The following is a 15,089-nucleotide window of genomic DNA, read 5'->3' on the forward strand; positions in this document are numbered from 1 at the left end:
TTGTTCAATCATACGTTTTTCTACAGCTCTGTTCTAATAGAAGAGGTACCATTCAACTTCACTTTAATTGTTACGTGTAGAAGCTGTTCAAACAAAGATTTTCCCTGTGGAGTAAAAAGTCCCCAAGTAATCAGCAATCAGTATAACATTGTTCAGCCTGGGAAATGCGATAACTATCAGGGAAAGTGCTTGAAAGCAATTTGGGAAGCATAAAAGCAGAGCATCGCATGGTCAGATTTGGAAGTTAGTGGGTAGGTACTTATATTCTGTCAGATTATACCTGCAAAACATGTCCGTCTGATAGTACCTTTTGCTGGACAACCTTGTTCTGCTTCATACAGAAACACTGGGATATATGCTTGCATATCTCAGCGTAAGTGGTGCCACACCGTTGCAAAGCATCAGCCAGCTGGCTCTCAGCATGCTTGATGCTCTCTAAGAAGCTACATAGAGGAGTGCAACAAGGAAACAGCTTTATTACCTTCAGACAACAAATGCAAACAGTGTATGGAGTAGGGCTGACTTCTCACAGAGCTCTGCCAGGACTCCAGACAGAAAGCAGAGCTGGGTTGTGGTTCTGCAAGAGCTGCCCAGCCACTGCCAACCAGCATCACTGATGTTGTGCTGCTGGGGGTCTCCTCCTACTAAAATCTCCTTGTGTTTTCAAGCTAATTCACTCTCTCCTTTTTTAACTTTCATCAGTCTGTAGATGCTGGAAACTGCACACTGCATTCACTTTGTGTTAAGAATGACAACATGACCACAGAAATGACCTGGTAGATTGTCCATCCAGATAATAATTTTACTTCAAGCACTGAAAAAAAGGGGGGAAAATGTGCCAGAATATGTTCATAGTTAGATACTGATTTTTTTTCTATATCCCTTTCAAAAAAAATGTATGATTTGCACTTACTGGGCTAAATTTAGACAAGATAAACACCGTGTTTTTCCTGGAGCTGCAGTTTTCTTCAAGAGCATTATATTGAATGACAGAGACTTTTCAAGCTTTGATATAATGAAGTTAAAAGAGGTTTTCTGATCTTGGCTGTGTCACCTTTTCTCTTCCCTGCACTTCAGGTCTGAAGGTTTTAAAATAGACTGAAACAACCCAAAAAACCCACACCCAGGATGGAGTTATTTGTAACCCTGCCATTCCTCCCTCATCTCCCACAGTCGTGCCAGCTCAAGTCCCGGTTATGCAATTGCCATGTCACATCACAGCCAATTTACAAAACAGATTGCACTGCCAAACAGGTGTGTGGGCTTTGGTATAGACTGTTTGAAATAGATGGCAGCTTACAGAGATCTATCCATATAAGTGTGCACGCGTATAATGAGAAACAATTAGATGAAAATAAAACGTGTGTGAGAATAAAATGTTATGGTTTGAGGCTCACAGAAAGAAGCTTAAATGCACCAGGAGTGAAAAACATTAATGAAGCGTTAACTATAGCTAGCTTCAAAATGGGGGTGTTACATCTTAATTTCAGGCTTTGAATCAGCATAGCATTACTCCACACTTAAAAGCTGAAAACAATTTCTTATTCTACGCTTTATATGGATACAATCTGAGAGCATGAATTTAAGCATACACGTAAACATTTTACTGAGCTGCCAATAGGATACTCTAATTGCAGGGAACCTGTGTTTCTGCAGTCAGCAGTGAGTAACTTTCTGATAGGCAGCAATTTATGCCAACATGAATTTAATGGAAACTCCACTAAAAATATATACATTTCTGAATGCAATTCCCTATTTTGTGTAGTGCTGACAGCTTCACTTCTTGCTGTTCTTCAGTGCTTTTCATCAAAATGAAAATCAAAGCATCTCTTCAGGAGATCCGCTTTCCCATATGATTTCTTGTTTCTGAGCTTGATGCAAATAATTTTGGCAGAGAGAAATGAATAAAGTGTTTATATTCAATAATAGGTTGCGTACATCTGGTTGTGTACCAGAGATAATTGAAATTCTGTGGAAGTGAAGTTCTCAGGCTCCATTCTAATCATACTCTCTCATTGAATTATGAGATGATTGCATATTTCACTTGGAGGGAAGGCAGTAAACATAGGAATTTGGGATCTGAAACTAGGGGGAAAAAAAACATAAGTAGAAATGTAGGAGATATTGATAGTACTTGTATCACATGATGGAGCTTTTTCCTCTTAATATGTTATGTATTAAGAATTCATTCATTCCTAGGTAGTTTTAATGTGAGACACCATGTTTACAGGTGTCAGAGTCTCCCAACTGCTACCTCCAGCTCTGGTTTAACCTTCTCTCCGATGTGAGGGCCAAGGTATCAGGTTGTCCCAGGCTGTGGAAAGGGACACCAAGAAATCTGTCCTAGAGACACCAAGGAAGTTTTGTCCAGTAGACCAGTAGATTAGAGATCTGTCCTTTTGTGCAAGAGAGTGGGCAGAACACCATGTCCCACAGCTGACAGTGCTTGAAAAAAGTGATGTCACATTCACCTTCATGACACAAGTTAGACAAAACAGAGAGTTGTGTCAGCCCTTTCCCATTTTAACAATCTTCTCTGACTCTTAGGGCCTCCTGAACACACTGTTTGTGTTGTCCTGCAGCATTTTCAGTTGACCACAGATCCTAAAGAGAAATCTTTTACAGGTATCAGCCTCATTGGTGTGTGCTTAGAGCACTGGTTCAGATTTGGGTCCTCCTTTGTTCATTATTGCCCGGGAGCAATTGAATATAGCAGTCAACAGTTTAGAATATATTCCCAATGCTTGTGGTTATTCAACTGTTAGCCACTATGTTGCCTGTGTTTGTGTTTGCCACCTTCATTGGTAGGCCAGAAAAAAAAGAAAAAAAAAAAAAAAAAAAAGAAAAAAAAAAAGAAAAAATTATACTGTTCTCTTATGAATCATCCGCCCCACAAAACTGCCTCCTTGACTGGCAGTTGAGTTTGTTAGTCATCCATCTTTTCAAAATTGTAGGTGGCAATTATCCAGTGTTTCCTCTAGGTGTCAAGTCATACGGATAATCCCCTGAGGTGTTTCATTACACCCACTGGAACTGCTGTGTTTTTGATGTCCTGAACCTTCCAAAGCAGAAGGAGTGTTTTTACTTCCAGGCTGCAACTACAAAGTTTTGTTACATTTCTGCAGATTTTACCCAATAGTTTTACAACCCATCCAGTCTCTGTCAAATAACCAGAAGCCAGCAATACCATCTGTGTTGATAAACACTGAAGTATCAGGCAGATACTCTGGCTCTGTGTTTCTACTGAGAGAAGGGTGGAAATTGCAGGGTCCCAGGCAGACCTGGGAATGGCTTCTCAAACAGAGTATTGCCTTCTGGAAATGCAGTCCTCTCTTCTTCAGGTGAAACAAGTCCATCTCCCCTAGCTCCTCCTTCATAGCAGAGGCTCTCCAGCCCTCTGATGATCTTTGTGACCCACCTTTGGACTCTTTGCAACAGCTCCACATCCTTCTTTTGCTGTGGGCCCCAAATCTGGTTGCAGTACTCCAGGTAAGACTTCACAGACTTCCTCCAATCTCCTTAATGAGATCCTCTTCACTGAGGAGCATCTTGCTCTGCAGCACTTCACCTCTCTTTGATCTGTCCAATACCTGGACCAGGAATTTATCCTCAGCAGACTGTAGGGCTCTCCTGGGTTGTTTGCAGCTCACCATGATTCTTTCCCAGCAGACACCAGGGTGTCTGGCATCCCCCATCAGTATGAGAATGAGCAACACCTCTTACAGCTGGAGCAGGAAAGCCTCATCAGCAGGTTCCTTTTGATAAGATGGCCTGCACTATACCCCAGCCACCAGATGTGCTTCACTGATCTGGTGCCAGATTCCAACCCACAAGTTCTCAGCCTGAGCACGGTAGTTTTTAGAGGCACTTCTTGACACAGAGGGCAGCTCCCCCAGCCCTCCTGCCTTGCCTCTCCATTCTGAAACTTTGTTGCCCTCAATAGTAGTGTTCCAGTTGCGCAATTCATGCCACCATGTTTCTGTGATAGCACTTAGATCAGAACTTCCAATTGCATCACAGTTTCCTTCTCATCCTGCTTATTTCCCATGCAGCATGCACTGCATGCACTGCTGTAGAAGCATCCCAGCTGGGTTATCAGCCCATTACATTCTTGAAGGTGCACTCCCAAATTCCTCTGGGACAAATCTGAGGTTTTACTCCCCTGCTTTCTATAGTGACAGCGTTCCCTGGTTCCTCTCTGTCACCCAGCACATTGCCTTCCTCCATCAAATCTATTTTAAAGCTCTGCTGATCAGAGCCATGAAATTTTTTGCTTGCGCTTGGTTAGCAAACAGGATAATAATATGCTGGATGAACTATCAACCTCAGGGTTAAGTTTCATGTTAAAATTAATGAAATCAAATATAATATATGTGTTCGAAGTGATACCAGGGTTTCAATGTGAAATGACAACTCAGATATTTATTTCTTTAATAATTTGTGTATATCTTGACACTTTTTCTGTCCTGTTTTTTTTTTGTTTTTGTTTTCCTGAAAGCAGTTTAATTGCTCTTAATCTTTTTATCAGAGGATGTATTAGAATTCATCTAACTAAAGGTGTTGTAGAATGTGAATGACTTTACTGAAGGATGAAAAGAAAGAGGAATGATTGAAAAAAAAAATGATTCTTTTTCTTTTCTTCTCTTTTTTGAACATTTGCTTTTAAGGGAAAAATAAATGTTCTTTGCCTGGGAATGTTAAAGAAGCAAGGCACCTTTTCTAGCCCATCTGCCTCATGTACATCAAAAAATGAAGGAACTATTGGATACATATTACTCTGGTTAAATCCTAACAGTTTTTGCCAGTGAGAAGTGGTGAACTATCTCATAAAGAACAAAAATGACATAGTTTTTGAAATAGCATTAGTCTTTAAAATGATGTCCATTTGCCACATTTCCATTTAGCTTAAGGACAGCAGAGGAATTGTTATCAGGTGAAAGCTGGAATACATTTTTCAGTCACGTAATGCCTGCCTATGAACTGGAGAACCTTTGATCTTTGTGTGTCTCTGCCAAGATCGATTTTCTTATCTGCCGAGATAAAATGAATTGTAGGCACAAGGAAGTATTGGGAGTATTCACTTTTAATTTTATTCCCTCCAGCATTTGACCAGTGTTGCATCATTCAAACATAATGGCTGTTTAAGTGATTTTTGCATTGCTATGGTGATGTTTTCTTTCTCTCGTGTTTGGTTTATTTGTTAGATATGTAGATATTTATTTGTTTGTTTGTTTTCCAAAGGATTTTAGACAAAATGAAGTTTTGGGTCGTGCAGATATGGACAACTCTGAGATAAAAAGCAATATTTCCAAGTAGATGCTTTTAGAAAAGTCTTTGAGGCATAAAAATGAATGATTTTTAATGCACATGTACTTGAAACTAATGCATATAATATATGCACTATCCAGATCTGAAACAAAATACCAAATGTCCCAAAATAAGGCAATTACATTTTGTACTGTCTATTGAAATTTGTCTTCCAAAACAAGTTGTCAGTCACGACAGCGTTTGAAATAGTCCAACTGCCTTTGGCGTTGGAAAAACGGTTATGTAAATAGATACATTTAATGATGAAGAGCTCTCTGGAAACAAAAAGAGCAAATTCTAACATTACAAAGAAGTGGGCACTTGTGAGGCATAGTTCTCCATAGGTGTAGCAGTTCACACAACATTATTAGGATACAAGAGGAAACATCTTAAATGTGTATAGCTCTTTCTTAGTACTCTGTTGCTAAAGCAACCATCATGCTCTAAGTTCATTCATATTTGTGAATATTCTGTACAGAGGCTGGGGCAATTTTGTCCTCTTAGCTTGTTCATAATAGACATTATTCATATCTCTGTTGCACTCAGAACCTGCAGTTTAGGAGCTTCTCAGAATAAAAACTGAAAAAGATGTAAATTTTAGTTTCATTCCCAGTTCACCAAAACCATGACCAAAACATAAGATATGAAACAACACACAGAATGAGTATGTACAGGCATTGGGTGGCTCTAATCAGCATGGAAGATATTAGTACCACTGCACAGGCAGTACTAATGTTGTTTTCACTATGACAGAAAACTCCTAATCAAGGAGGATTTATATGGAAAAGAGAAAGTATGGTTCTGTGGATCTGTTCTTCAGAAGGAGCTCCTAAACACCACGAGCAGAAGAGAAAACAACAGAGAGCTGACTGAGAAAGTGCTGAACAGTCGATAAAGGATATTATATGCCCAATATTGGACATATTTGCTCAAACTGAATGGCAGTAAAGCCTCTGAATACATTAATGTGTTGACAGAATAGTCTGGAAACCACAGGTCAGAACACGCTGTGAAGTAATGGAACAGAAAGAGAACGGGGATTTATGTCAGCAGAGAATCTGGCTCATGGTCTGTTCTATTTTTCAAATCACTTTTAATGTTTGTTTGCATGTTTATTCCAAACCCACTTGCAAAGATGTAATTAGAACATTTTCAGAGCGAGTACTTTTTTTGACAGATGAGCTTACAGGATAAATAGAATTTAAGTGACCAAACAGGCTTCAAGGGACACAGTTCTCTTCTGTTTTGCAATCATAAATTGTTTTATAGTTTTAACATCACAGATATGGTGCTCTTTGCACCACCGCATTCTGCTACTGAGTAAGGTTAGACAAATCAGTCAGTGCAGGAAAGTGAGAGACCAGCTATCGGAGTCCTCTTTACAAGTTCATGTGGCAGAAACTGAGATGATTACTTTTGTATTTCTTACTGTAATATTGTGCCAGAACACAGAGGAACATCAGTAAGGAAATGTAGAAACTCTTTAGGTGAGACAAAGTATAAGAGACGTTAACTGGCTTAATGGAGTGTACAGACAGAACATGACAGAAACTGGTATAATCATTGGTTACTTGCAAAGTTTGTATGGTATAACATAATCAAGTGAATATAACTCATGATAGTAATACAGTCATGGAAATGAAATGGGAAGCGATGATGTCAGTTTGGAATATGTGTAAAGGATCCAAGTAATGCTCCTGGTATGGTGAATTATCCTTCTTCCACTCATCATTCAGAAAGCTCAGATCAAAATACTGGTTGCCACTAACACTATAAATGTGCCTTGTGCAAACAGAGGAAAAATAACCCTTGTAGATATTGGAAAAAATAAAGGTGATCAAATTGGACAAAAAATGAATAAGAAATGCATGTCCATGAACTTTTTTTCTGAGCATCCACCTTGTACTGCTGCTTTAACATATTCACCTAAAAATTCCTTTGAGTGATACAGAAAATGAAGAACAGTATCTCTCAAAATAGCCAGTGCTCTTTAGAGAGTTTGGACCAACTGTGTTGATGTGAGGCAGGCTGGGAATCAGGGAGCAATCTTACATACTTATTTGTAAGTTACTGGCATCATGTTTCCTGGTCAAGGAGCAGAGAAAAACTTTCCCAGCAATCCTCACAAGTTGTAAATTATGGATGTAGCTCTGCAAACCCTTGAGTTTCAGGCTGAAAGTTAAATAAAGCTGAAGGAATGACATTTTCTCCCTCTTTTCTTTAGTATTTTGATTCTCTGCACAGATCCTTACACCCGTGACTTTTACTGAGCTCTTCCTGTATTGTAACCTTCAACTCCATACAGACATGCAGACTTAGAGCGTTTCTGTTTTTCCACTATGCTCTTACTACTTTGAATACTGTATGTGTATTTCTCCTAAATATTGATCCTTCCTCTTTTCTGGGCAGTCAGATACACTTATGCATTATAAATGTGAACATTCGTGCTGCTTTTTACATACAAATAAGTATTTTTATCAGGAAGAATTGCTGCATCTTTTTCAGGCATCTCTCTCACCTGAATTGCCTTTGGGAAGGGTCAGCCACAGGTCTCTCAGCAGCAGCCAATTCAGATCCTATTAGCAGCCTTTCAGGCAAACTTCAGCAGTAACACTCAGGCTGCTGGAGCTCCTCCACAAGAAGCATCTCCTTGTGAAAGCAATCAGCCCCACAGGCAGCTTGCACGTGTCACCTTGTTTTGGATGTGACGGATTTCATGTCTGGGACACTGAAGTGATTGACACTTTACGCCTCAGGTCTGACAGAGCTGCCTGCCCATCCATGTGCATAGAGTGGTGGCATTGCCCACAGCACAGCACCTGGAGCCAGGTGGGGTCACTCATTCAGCCTGACAGTTGTGTCATGATAGATGCATCAGAAGTTTCCACAGCCAGCAAAATTGGAATGACCATAGTTTGGTCATCTCAGTTTTGTTCATCTTCAATATTGTCTTCTAAAGGTACAATCCCTTTGTGGAAGTATGTCTTCTTAGTTTAGTCCAATGATAAGGCCTCTAATAGCATCACCTTTTAATAATGTCATATTGCCCAGAAAATTATCTGTATTCCTCAGTTTTCATTACCTTAGGGCTGAGAGCATCTGTTGTGCTGACAGCAGTTCCAGTCAGCCTGATGCTGTTCCGGGCTAGTTACTCCTTACAGCATCTCTGCTAGAGAGACACGACCCAGGCTACTGCTGGCAGTGCATGCTCAGGAGGCAGCATGCCTCTAGTTCTAGCTGCTGTTTAATTAAACATAAAACCTCCCAGTATAAATAATGAACTAACTCTGTGGTGAGCAGAGGGGGAAGCATCTGCCAGAAACTTTATCCCTCCATCTCATCCAGTGATTCATATTTCACTGTTATATTACAGTGCTATCCCAGAGCCAGATCACACTTACCCCTCTCTCCTTCTATGCCCTGAAATGGTTGCTGTGTTTTTATCTTCCTTCCTCACTCAGTGAGTCCAACATTATGAAATGGGAGCATGCCTGGAGACGGTCCTGTCTCATACACCAGGCTCTGTCCAGGCTCTTGCTGGAGCTGCTGTTGTGTGAAACAGGTTATCAGTGTCATATATCTCCACCAGCAAGCTGGTCAGCAGTGATGGCTGGTGTAGTGAAAATATCTGCCCTAGGGATCCACCAGTGTATTTACAAAGTGCATGAAGAAGAGGTTATTTGCTCTTTGCTGCCAGAGTCTTCGGTCTCTGATACATTCCGTAAGCATCACTTAGTGGCTGTGTGTTGGAATGTGGAAAGTGCATATGGTATCACTGGCTTGCTGTCTAAGAAATGAAGCCTGATTGAAAGAAAATAGAATTACCAAAGATTTGTATTAAATTCCACTAAATTAAGTCTTCCCCTTAGAAGACAAAATGCCACTCATGCTGGCAGAGCAACACAGAGCAGCAGACACCATAGCCAGGATACCCATGTGTCTGGCAGGGCTGTGAGCATGGGGAATCAACCCAGCTGGGAGCACACCTGGTACACCAGAGAGCTGGTTCAGTCAGGCAGGATCCAGGCATGGCCGCCTGCAACCTCAGAAGCACATCTGGGAGCTCCACAGTGGGGAGCACTGCCCTGGGGCCCCCACACAGGGTGCTTGGTAGGTGGAAGTAGGAGTCCAGGAACATCCCAATTGGTTCTCACTAGCCCAACCCAGATGAAAAATTCCCTTCTGAGCCCACATTTGACTTAGAACTTTGAACTAAGTTGTACTAACCAGTGCTGGGAACATTTTTCTTAGCAGCCATAAATCTACGTAACTTCTTACCTATTTGAGGCCAATGACTAACATTTCTAAGTAATAATATAAAATACAGCAGAAGCAAACAAACAGGCTGGACAGAAGGCCCTTTGTTTCTCTGCACTTGGGCTGTTGCTAGCTGGGTTATGTCACTGACTCAGACCAAACCATTTGCTGTGCACAGGTTCGATCTTTTGGACCACACTCTAGGAAAACTGTTATGCAGCTGAAAGGGAATAGCCACTACTGAGTAGGCACACAACAAGGACCTTGTGAGTATTTAACAGCAAAATTGAAATATCTCACTAATTTTGACTGGATGCATTCATCTGGACTGTTTCAGATCACTAATTAAATGAACGTGATGCAGAGAGTCAGGTATTTGTGCTGGGATCAAGGCTTAAGATCTGCCTTCAATGCTCAAGCAAAAAGGAACTATCAGTCACCTCAGTGGATGGCTTTTTTTCTCTGTTGTGCTTTCAGCAGTAGATTTTTAGGTACCTGATACAAACACTAAAATGAGAGGTAAAAAGTTACAGGTACCTGTAAATATTGTTCTTGCTTGAAAAAAGTTAAGTGTAGTTGTTAGCAGAAAGATCACAGCAAAACTGTGAAGGCAGAGACCTCAGCAGCTTCTTGTCTGCAGGGACAATTTCATCTTGTAACTAGTAATCTATTGTCTAGGAATTGAAGATTCACCATGGCTTAATATGAATCATAATCATTTTCCCCTTGAGAATAAAGAACAAGGAGAGAATAAGCAAAGAACACGGGCACTATTCCCCTATCTTAAATACTTGTCAGTAAGTGTCTGTTTCCCCTCTCTTTTTGTGTATGCAGTCAGAGGAATTTCAGCACAGAGGAGTGACTGAAGGCTGCCAGTTGAGTGAAATCTCTAAGTCATCTGTGAAAAAATCCACAAAATTATTTGCTGTGCAAAGTATTATACAGAAAGTATTTTTCGCATCAGAGAGTACCAGAGTGGACTCAGAAGAGGAAGAATCACTTGTCTGGACCCACCAACCACACTCTTGTCAAGGTAGTGCCAGGCCTGGCATTTCCAATGGCTCAACTGCACAGGGTCCTTGTCAGACCATTCATTTTCCCATCCTGTTAAAGGAAAGATAAGATCACACCTCCTTCCCTTATCTTCATCACCAGTAAAGATTTTAAACCACATCAGCCATGATACCAGCCCCTCTGGGTGGAAATCAAATCACTAAACACCACTTTTGAGTCTACCAATTTTCCACCCAATTACTCATTCACTTACCCAGACCTTATTTGGTTTGAGTGACTTGTAAATGTGAAGGTACACAGTATCCATTGCTCTTCCCTCATCCACAGAACAAACAAGAGAATCAGGTTGGTCAGGGATGATTTGCTCTTGGTAAATCAGTGCTAGATGCTCCCAGTCACAATCTTTTCTATCCCATGCCTGAACACGTATCTCCACAGATTGAGGTTAAGATGGCTATCCTCTTCTCGTCTTGAAAAGTGATGTAGCATTCACCCTTTCTTCAGCATCAGAACAACCTTTGAACATTCTGACCTTTAAAAGAGGTTAGAGCGGGGTCTCCAGTTGATGCTGTCCACCTCTTTCAGCCTCCTGGGATGATGATATGGGCTTATGCATCTCTCTAAATTTCTTGAGTGGTCCCTAACCTAATTTTCTTCTGCTGTGGGCAGTGCTCCCCTCCACTGGACCCTGCCTCTCTTGTAGGTTATTCTCACAAGAAATGTATTTTCTTTTTCTATGAGTACTACATATTGTTCTCATTGAAGCTTTGGTATTTCCACACCTCAGCTTTCTAAAGAATTTTTTCAACAAAAACTTCCATTCCTTCTGAAAACTGTGGGATTTGCATTCAGTTCTTGTTGTTCATGCGCTGAACTGTTTGCAGCAGCCAGGAGCATTTGCCTGGCTCAGTGTGTTCTCCCTTCTGTGTGTTCATTGGCTTTTGCACCTGGAAGAATAAGCAAAAACAACCGAGAAGCAAGCTAGGATGTGACTGGGAGAAACAGCAGTAAATCAGCTTTCTTTCTGCATCTTCCTGAGTGAGATTTAGCTGTCTCTTCCATGAGCATTCCCCACCCAGAAGTACGGCAGTGAATCCCAAGATCCCAGGGGAAGAGCGCAGCGCAGTAGCCCCAGCTTTGTTTATGGCCAGAATCACATCCCCTAGCTCAAGGAACAATGTAGAAAGCAAGCACAATGCCTCTGAAAAACTTTTTTATTTTTATCTGCTCAGTATACAGATGAAAACTTGAGGAGCTGGACTGTGTCTAGGGATGCAAATGGCAACAACCCAGCTCATCAGTTTCTGTCACCTGCTGTCATTGTTATCCTGACACTTACAGATTCCTCTGAGGAACCCTGTGAACACATCTGGGATGTGAGCATAGTTCTGTTTCCTTCTACTTGCCAGGAAATGATGTTTTGCTTTTCCAGATACATGTCGGTGATGGTCAACACACACAGCTCTGATGCAGTTGCTTCACAGGAGCTGAGATCACTACAGCCATTTACTTTCCACCATTTGATTGATTCTTGCAGAATACCAAGGTTTTAGAGCCAAACTCATGTGACTATTGAACAAAACATGTACTAGAACCATATTTTTTTTGCTGAAAGGGTCACACTGTATTTACATCATATTCACAACTGAGCACATAATTATGCTCCATGTCAGTTTTTATGTAGATTCAGAGATCCCTGCAGTGGCCCACCGGCCTTTCTGCTTTCTGTAAATCAAGGGGAATGGAGCAAAATGCACTCACAACCCTCCTGCTTCTGCTGCCTCCACTGCCCCACAGCATTTGTACCCATGCGCTTGAGTGAGAAAGGTGCTGTCTGTGGGTGCACTGAGCACCCAGGCTCACTCCTTTTTCCTTTTCCCTCTCTGGCTGCTAACCAGCTGTCCTTGCCCTCTGCTATGGGGCAGTTATGAGCTAATCCGTATCTCCAAGATCACAGAAAGTTTGGAAAATGCAGCTTCTTCCTTGTGCTAGTCATGGTTGTGTCTTTCTCTTTCTACTAAACTGTGTCAGCACAGAGAAGGGGTCAGGCAGCACAACCAGAGGGCACTACTCACCATCAGAGTGCCTTCTCTGTATTCCTTTTTAGACTCATAATCTCAAAGGATTAACTCCCACTTGCTGAATGCTTGTTTTTACAGGCTAAAAAGTGCATGACATTCAATCAGGAGAGTGCACTGTTTATCTTGCCTGGAGAAAGAGCAACAGGACTGAAGAGAACTTTGAAGCTTGGTGAAGTTTTGGGGTCTGTGGCTTGTTCTCTGCTCCAGGAGCTTGGGAAAGGAGCAGGGATGCATTTCTATGCTTAAGCACATGAGTTCTTTAGAGAAAATAAGTCTCTCCATGGCACTTGTTGAATCGATACAGCTGATGCCAGCGGAAATCACTGCAGAGCCTCTCTCACCCCCACTGTGTTCCTCCCTGCCAGTTCCTCCCTGCTGCTGCCCCTCCATGGCCTGACCCCCAAACCAGTGCATCCCCTACCCTGATCTCCTTATCAGTGCTTAGAAAAAGATAGAGGCTGCCTGAGGTAAGAGGTAAGCATGTAAATGAACAACAACCAAAACCCAGGGCACTCTCTGAGAGAACACAGTGAAAACAGCTCAGCATCAGAATTCTTTAAAGAAATGGAGGAAAAAACCAAAAACTCTCTAAGTAGTCAAAGTCAGAATATCTTTTAAAGGAAATAAAGATGCCAGCCATAAGGAAACAGCAGTTTCTTACTACCTTCAGTTCCCGACTTTCCTTTCTTCTGAAGGCCTCTGCCTGGTAAATTTCAGATGAGGATCCTAAGAAGAACATACTTCAGGTTGATGTCCTCAGGAGTAAAAACAAATCAGTGAACTTCAGAGTGGAGTTGCTGTAATCTTTGCTGGGCATGCTGCTTTATTTCTTCCAGAGTCTTTGCCTCCTCCAACAGGTACCCTCATTCTTCATTTTAAAGTATAATGAGAAGAGAATTCATTTAGCTTAGTTGAAATTCTGACATCCTCTCTAATTTCTATTCATCAGCTAATTTGAAATTAGGCACTTGTGCATTATACCTTGTGCACTTTGACTGGCATAAGTAATTACTTTTCATTGCCACACTGGTGTCAGAAGCACATAATGTTTGGAAGCAATAGTGCAAAGAGCTTTCTCTTCTACCTGGAAGCAGAAAACACCTTGAATGAATTCAGAGAGGAGCAGTAGGCTGTGAAAATATCCTCAGTTATTTCTTTCTTGTTACACAGCCATGGTCACCAAGGCTTTTGGATCTATGTGGAAAAAAATGTAAAAGGCTACAATATTTGGATATCCTCTGTTGAAGATGGGCTGACAGTTGGACTAGACGACTCTAAACTGAATACTGAATTTGTATGAAGCTCAGACAGCTTTGGTAGAGCAACGAGTGACACTCTGTTAGGCAAGTGTCCTTTGTCATTGTAGAGCTGTCATATCTACAGAGGTCCTCGAGTTCTGTCTGCCAGAACAGTGCAGGTGCCTCAGGAACACCCCATCACAGGATGGATGTGGGCTGCTTGTAAATCTCTTCTGTAGATCCCACCTAATTTCTACCAAAATATCATGGGTTTATGGTTTTTGATCGATATTCCACATCACGACATCATGCAGTGTACTGAGAGTTAACGAGCACTGCACTTCTGTGGATTGTTGAAATTTCCAGTCAATAGGCCTCAGAAGAGATGAACTACGACTGTCAGAAGACTTTGTTTTTTCATTTCCATTTTCCACTCAAAGGGAAAAATAAAACTGGGAGTCATGGGTCTGCCTCTTTGCTCTCTGTGCTCCCTGGCCATTTCACCAACAGCATTAGAGTAAGGACTTCTGTTTTGGGAGCTCTCTTTTTCTCATTTTATTTGATTTATTAACTTCAATTCCAATCGTACTGAATTATTTTGTATTATCTCTCATTCTTCTATTGTATTTAGTAAGCTTTTTTATTTTTTTCCCCTTAGCTTGTTGCTGCTATTTTCCACATCTACATTCATTTTCATAAGTCTTCTCAAAACAGTCCTCTCTACAGACAACAGACACTGTTATATCATGGGTGCAGAGGAGGACCACAGAGATGATCAAAGGTCTGGAGTATCTCTCCTGTGGAGAAAGGCTGAGGGAGTTGGGCTTGTTTAGCTTGGAAAGGAGCAGGCTCTGGCAAGACCTCACTGTGACCTTCCAGTATTTGAAGGGAGCTTACTAGCGGAAGAGGGACATATACAGTCTGATAGTGATAGGACAAGGAAGAATGTATATAAACTAAAAGAGGATAGATTTAAGTTAGATGCTAGGAAGAAAGTTTTTACTCAGAGGGTGATGAGGTGCTGGCACAGGCTCCCCAGAGAAGCTGTGGGTGCTCCATCCCTGAAGGCGCTGAAGGCCAGGATGGATGGGATCCTTGGCAGCCTGAGCTGGTGGGTGGCAACCCTGCCCAAGGCAGGGGCTTGAAACTTCCTAGTGTTCAAGGTCCCATCCAACCCAAGCCTTTCTGTGAT

The sequence above is a fragment of the Coturnix japonica genome, chromosome 2, assembly GCF_054131305.1.
Source record: "Coturnix japonica strain WE chromosome 2, WE-NBRP24, whole genome shotgun sequence".
Classification (NCBI taxonomy): Eukaryota; Metazoa; Chordata; class Aves; order Galliformes; family Phasianidae; genus Coturnix; species Coturnix japonica.